General features: G+C 46.2%; 1 protein-coding gene across 1 annotated transcript in view; it reads left to right on the top strand.

The window, feature by feature from the left end:
• The window catches only part of KIAA1958 (KIAA1958 ortholog), a 68,504-nt gene continuing 61,765 nt past the window's right edge, over window positions 1-6,739 (top strand). Inside the window, exons 1-2 of the mRNA XM_031060562.1 lie at window positions 1-43; window positions 1,266-1,406. The gene's annotated coding sequence lies outside the window, so the exon portion shown is untranslated. The remainder of the gene's footprint in view (window positions 44-1,265; window positions 1,407-6,739) is intronic.

Raw genomic sequence — 6,739 nt, forward strand, 5'->3', positions numbered from 1 at the left:
GAAAGGCCTACGCAGGATGAAGGGTGAATCTGGAAGGCTTTCCGTATCCTTTCGTTCTCCCGTCGTGTGTGTGAAATTTTGCTTTGGTCTCCTGCCGATTGCACTCAAATTACTGGAGCTTTGCCTCCATCTCATTTTCGGGAGTGCTGTGTCCAGTTCGGGGCTCCTCAGGACAAGAGAGACAGGGAGCTACTGGAGTCAGTCAGGTGGGGGAGCGCAAAGGCGATTTGGGGCCTGGAGCCCTTCTCTTCCGAGGGCAGACGGCGGGAGCTGGGCCTGTTCAGTCCAGAGGTGAATGAGAGGGGATCTCCTTAATTCATATGCGTATCTCTAAGGTCGATGCCAAGACCATGGTGCCAGACTCTTTTCAGTGGTGCCCAGAGACAGAATAAGGAGCAGTGGCCATAAACTAAACCGCAAGAATTCCACTGAAACATGACAGAGAACTTCTTTGTGTTGAGGGTGACACAGCAATGGAACAGGCTGCCCATGGGGGCTGTGTCATCTGCTCTAGGTCACCGTGCCTCGACAGGGTGGTTGGAATAGATAATCTCCAAAGGTCCCTTGCAATTCTAATGATTTTTTGACTCCCTATTTATTAGATAGCCTGCAGTAGCATCCTGTGTCTTTTTTCACCCAGCCACACCTATCCTGTCCTTCATCCTTTCCACTAGTACCTCTCTTATTTTACAATAACTTCAAGGTCAGCCCTCTCCTCTGTGCCCTGCATGTATAACTCTTCCTCATCCTCCCTCTGTTGCCCAGTGAAGACTCTGACTTCCTCCCGTGCTTGCCATGCTGACCACCTGTTACTGTGGCTAGCAAATCTTCCACCAAGCTCCACCTTTAGCTTGTCTTTCTCCCCACTGCTTTCACAAAGATTCTGTGCAGCACCCTGAGAGGGCTTCGGGTTTCACTGAGAGCCGATGGCAGAAGGGGAAAGCCTGCTGGAAGAATTGAGACAGATGGTTTTACTGACCTCAACAGAAATCAAAGCGAGCCCTGAGCAGATGAACTAGCCTGTGTATTAATATAATGGTGGTTGTTGGTTCCCTTCACTGCAGTTCACAGTGTTGCAGGGCTGTAGACTCCTGCCTGAGTGAGGTGGGAGCAGGCTCAAGGGGCCAGGGGCTGTCTGAACACTTTGCAACTTCCATAATGTCTTTCATACCACCTGCTTTGCCAGGGTTGACATTCTGCAGAGACGGAAGTGAGAGTGCTTTGCTAAGATCTTCAGGCATGCTTTTCCTTCATTCTGCCTGCAGCCGCTTGGCCCAAATGACCAACCCACGGCTTGACTGCCACAGCAGCATGCCCAGGCTGTAAGCCTCATGCCTGCGGTGTTCTCCATGGAAGTGAGCCATAGTGACTGTGTGTAGAGAGCTGCCTTTCACCTATGTTTACAGGTACCTGCCGGAGAAACACCTGGGCATCATGGTTCAGCCATCTTCCCCTTGAGTGTTTGTTTTGTTTGCTGGTTTGTTTTGTTTTCCTTTCTCTCCAGAATGTAATAGGGGAACTGAAGTGATGGGGCTTTTTGATGTATCAGGAGGGTCAGTTTACCTCCTGAAAGGCTTTTTTAAGCATGAGGAGCAGAAGGCATTTGAACAGGCACTGCAGAAGGTGGAAGGCTCAAGCTCTGGGTTTCATCTCACCCCGTCTCACTCCGGGTGCTGAGCAGGGGAGCACGGGTTTACTGTGGGCTGAGCACCCTTGCATCTGTGCTTGCAGTCCTGTGCTCTGCTCTCTACGCTGCAGAAACCCCACGGTTCTGGGGGTCAGGGAGAGGACACCCCTGTGCTCTCCCAAATGCCCATCCCTCCGAGGGTGCAGCATTCACCTGCAGCTGGCTCCTGACCACGCAGCTACTCGCAGGAGAACGTGGAGCGCCCTTCTCTTTCAGAACGACTCCTTTAATGTCGGTATGTGGCCGATCGGCCTTTGCCTTGCGCAAGGCCGCCGTGCCCCGTTGCCGCCCCGGCTGTCCCCGCTGTCCCTGCGCTCACAGCTCCGCCGCTGCCTCCCTCCGCTGGGCCCTGAGTGTCCTGGCGACAGTGAGATGATCTTTCAGGCTCGCAATCGGCTCTGAAAGCACCATCATGTGCAGAAATGTTTTGGGGTTTTTTTAGAAAAGCTTTGCTTTTGCTCTTTTGGGATTGGTTTATGTCAAGTTGAAGGGCAACTAAGAATACTGAACTGCTTTTATAGGAGTGTCAAAATAGGGATAAGGCCAGAGCAGAGGAGGCAAGCTTTGAAGTGTTCCTTTCTGGTGGAAATACTCCTTGAGCAGTCACACTAGGACTGCTAGCATTCAGAAACACATAATCACGAGAATGATTATATGCTGGTGCCTTTATTGAAGAGCTCTGGGTGTCAGGGGTTACCAACCCAAATCTGACTCCGCCATGGGTTCGGGATGAACATGTTTTTATATTCTATCATTATATAACTTTCATGTTAATTATTAAACTTATATTGTTCTGTTGTATACATAGATTTCAGCCAAGCATGGCTCCTCGTGGCCCCCCTTTAAATTTCTAACATAGTTTCTCATGATTCTTCTTATGATTATACAATAATTATATTTAATTACTAAACAGTCATCACATCTAACAATTATATCATTTATCATGCTGCTTATGCAGGTGCAATGATCTGGCAAAACACAAAGCCTAACATTTTCAGAGTCTATCTTTAACATTTTCCAGGGCCCCACTATCAGGACCGTTCTGCCAGGGACAGATGGTGTTAGTTCCTTGGGCTCCCAGTGTTGGTTATTCTGTAGGGACTCACAGAACAGACCTAAGTATTTTTGATACTGAGGATAGATGCCTAAGAGACTTTCAACAGCATTTTAAGGGGCTGTTCCACTTGATTTGCTTTGTAAATCGCAAAAGCTTTCCTTTATTGGAAAAGCTTTCCTTTAGTGTTAAATGTGCATGTTCACTGGGGTAAAGTAAAATGCTGATCAAGTTGATGTGTTTAAACAGAATTCTCTGTATTTTACATAGAATTCTCTAGATCTTGAAACAGAATTCCCCGTCCCTTTGATCTCTGATCCAGATGGAAGTTGATGGTATCATTCTCTCCTTTAACCCCTCTTTTAAATGTAAAATGATGCTATCAGGTGGGTTAAGCAGATGTTGCTCGATGTTATGGAAAGCTTTTGTATTTTATGACTTGCCTGGCAATTGTCTGAGAAGATGACATCTTCTTGGACATTCAGTCTGAAGTTCTGCACGTCCTGAACTGAACTTTGCTTGAGACTGAGTAGGGGACATCTCCCCAAACAACCAGCAGGGACCACTAGAGACTCCCGAAGAGGCCTACGCAGGTGCAGTGACACTGCATAAGGTTGCACAAGTTGAGCAATTATGCAGTAGGCGGGGGTAACTGTGTATCAGATAGGCAGGTTTATGTATATTTCAGTGTGTGAATTCTCTCACATTTTAATCCTTGATTTGTGGAAAATCTCTGCTTTGCATCTTGGGCAGAATAAACAATGTTTCCTTTCTAAACCCTTTGTCCCTGTTTAGAGAGTTCTGAAAGTTGGTAACAAAAGCAGTAAATTGATTTACAGTTTGGAAGCCTTTGCAGAAGAATTAATTTATTGGAGGTGTTGCCCAAGCATTCAAAGAGGAGAAGAAATTAAGCAGATCCCAGCAGGAAGGAGCAGATGCAGCCAAGGCTAAGACAGAATCTGCTGCAGCCACGCCATCGAGTCCTGTTGCAGAGACGTTCCGAGTTATTCAAGGGACAGTGACTGAAGAGTACGTGAGAAGTACTCAGGGTGTCTTTCAGTTTGAGCTCTCTGGTAAGCCCATCGCTTGTGCAGCCTTGCCTGGCAAAAGGCCCCGGTGTTTTCAGACAGAAACACTTTGGAAGCTGGTCCCAAAGCAGGCCGGCTCCTGTTCAGTTCCTGTGACGCTCGTGCTGCAGGCCCGCTCGAGCAGCGGCTGTCCCTCTGTCCCGGCGCTGCTGCGGCTGTGCTCAGGGCGCTCTCGGGGCCACGGCAGAAGCGCCCGCTGCCCGCGGGTCTGGGGGGGACAGGCGGAGGTGACTCCTTGCAGAGCCCCGCCAGCGTGCGGGCTGCCACGGAGCCGCTGCAAACGCACACGGCCGCGGGCGTCTGGCGGGGCAGCAGAGAGGGAGGGCACAGCAGTGCTTGCTGCCTTCTCACCGTGCTTCACTCTCTGTCCAGGCGATGGCGGAGGCACTTGGTATATTGACCTGAAGACCAAGGGTGGGAGCGCTGGCTTCGGAAAGCCTCCCGTGACAGCTGATGTGGTTATGAGCATGTCGAGTGCCGACTTTGTGAAGATGTTCACAGGTGAGGGACAAAGGCCTTTGTCAAGGGACGCAGGTACCGGGAGAGCCAGAAAAGCTGTCCCAGAAAAGCCTCTGCTGACAGGCGAGTAGAGCGGCTTCTCGCTCTGTGATCTGGGATTGGAGGAGCTTTCAGCTTTTTGTGGCTCTGGGGAGAGTGCAGGCAAGAACTGCTTGGATTCTTCTGCACTCCTGCATCCTGTGAACAGGAAGAGTGCAAAAGGTTACGCTGCTTTTATTAACCAGGTACCAACATTTTAGCAGCCAGTGTATCTTCAGAAAGAATCCAGTCAATGCATTGGGCTTGTGCTCTGCACATGTCTGAGCAGCGTCTCCTAAATGTGCACTGCTTGTACCAGGAAGAGTTGGTTGGAAAATAACCTGATTTGTTTCATCTCCCCTGAGAGATTGGAGCCATATGGTCTTTTCTTAGTTAAATCAGTCATAATCTAATAGTTTCATTAAGTAACAGGATATAGCATCTGATGTAATTTGCTTCTCTTACAGAGTGTTTTCTCGTTCCAGAAAATGTATTTACTGATTAAGTAGTGTTGGACAGAAGACAATGTCAGAACTTTCATAATGTTAAAAATGCTACACTTCTTTGCAAGTGTGATTTCCACAAGTATCACTATTCGAAACAGCTCAAAACCTTTTTTAACACATTTCTAAATGGAGTCAGAAGAGAACAGATTAATAATGAAAAAAAAAGTTATCCATTAAGTTAATAATTGTAATCAAGTCCTCAGAAGTGTTTTTACAGATGGATTGGAAAAGTAAATTCTGTTTCAATTAATCAGCCTCCTCCTTTACAGCAAAGTGCTTCAATATTGTGAAATATAGATAGATACAGATACATAGAAATTCTTTGTTAGATTTAGATATTGGAAGTGTGTGGGATTTAATCACAGATTCTGATTTAGCATTTTTACCACGTGGATAAAACTAGGAAGAATATTCCAAAACAGAATTTCTAAAGCACTCAAAAACCTTACTCTAGGGTTATTACTGTTTTCTGTGCATGGCCTATATCCAGATTGTTTTAATTTTCTGATGGTTCTGTTTTTTTCATTTTAGATAAGCTAAAGCTATTCATGGCTTTCATGCCAGGAAATTCTACTATTAAAGGTGATATGATGCTAACACCGAGTCTGGAAAAGATGCTGCTATAGTTAAATTTTGAACACTAGCAGAATACTGGTCTTTCTTATGTAACTACAATGCTATTTTAAAACACCAGTCCTCATATTTTGCCGATGCAGTATAAGATCAATAGATTCTGTAATTGCTAAAGAAGTCACAACTCAAGTTGATTATAATACCCAACAGCAAACATGGCTTTTTAAAATAACTTCCTGTAAAGCTTCAAAAAACAATTATGTCCCAAAATTCTGATGTTTCAAGAACAGATTTTTTAATTTTCACTTCTTTTTTTCTTTTTTTTGACTGCCGACTGTCCTGTGTCACTGTGAGATGCAAACCTAAGAGACCTTTATTTCTTATCATGTTTTCTCATCTTTAAATTACTTGATGTTTAAGGAGATATGAGTTCTTATCCAATGATTAGGGGATGCACAGCATGTTTCCTGTAAGAGCTGAAGTCAGCACTAACTTTTCCTCTCACTGGAGTCAAACAGTATTTTTCTGCCCCGTACTGGTTTCACAAAGCTTGTATGAATTGACCATCCCTATCAGATGTTATTTTAAAAGGCTAATGATCTTGAGATATTGAAAAGGTCCACTGTGCACTGTTAGGACAAGACCTACAATGGATGCTATAGCAGAGGAATTTTTGCAGATACTTGTCTTCTGCAAAGGATTTTTGCATGAGGTCAAAAGTGTTTCTTTTTAATCTATTGCTCACTTCACAGATTTTGAGGCCCATAAAAATGAAGTGACTAAAAAACCTGTGACTGTTTTGCTACTGTGAGTAACTGGAGAGAAAGTTGCAGGGGTTTTGGGTGATGATAAATGAAGAGAATGGCTCCAGGACGTGCATAAGAGAGACACGATCTGCAGGCTGCTGACACTAGTGAGCAGGACTGATGGCTCGTTGTACTGCGAAGGTAATGTGACCCTGGTGTGTTCAAGGGCTCTGTTTAGACGTCTTCCACCGGCTCAGCAGTTCCAGGTCTCTGCCGGGGTTGGGAGCAGGCGGTGCCAGCAGAGGGAGCAGGGAGCCCGCCGCAGCGGGGCTGCTTTGGAGACCCCGCCCTGCAGCCCGGCCTGCCGCAGACTTGGTTAGGAGCTAGACTCGCCAAGGTGCACCACGATCTTTTTCTGCTTAAAGCACGGATCACATGTGGGATAGGGTGAGATAAGCAGGTTTGCAGCAACTTAAAAATCTATGTCTGTGCCTTGCAGACTCTTACCTCCCTTCCCTCATTCCTGGTATAAAGTCCTTGCTCCAGAG

This window comes from Geospiza fortis, unplaced genomic scaffold, assembly GCF_000277835.1.
Source record: "Geospiza fortis unplaced genomic scaffold, GeoFor_1.0 scaffold203, whole genome shotgun sequence".
Classification (NCBI taxonomy): domain Eukaryota; kingdom Metazoa; phylum Chordata; class Aves; order Passeriformes; family Thraupidae; genus Geospiza; species Geospiza fortis.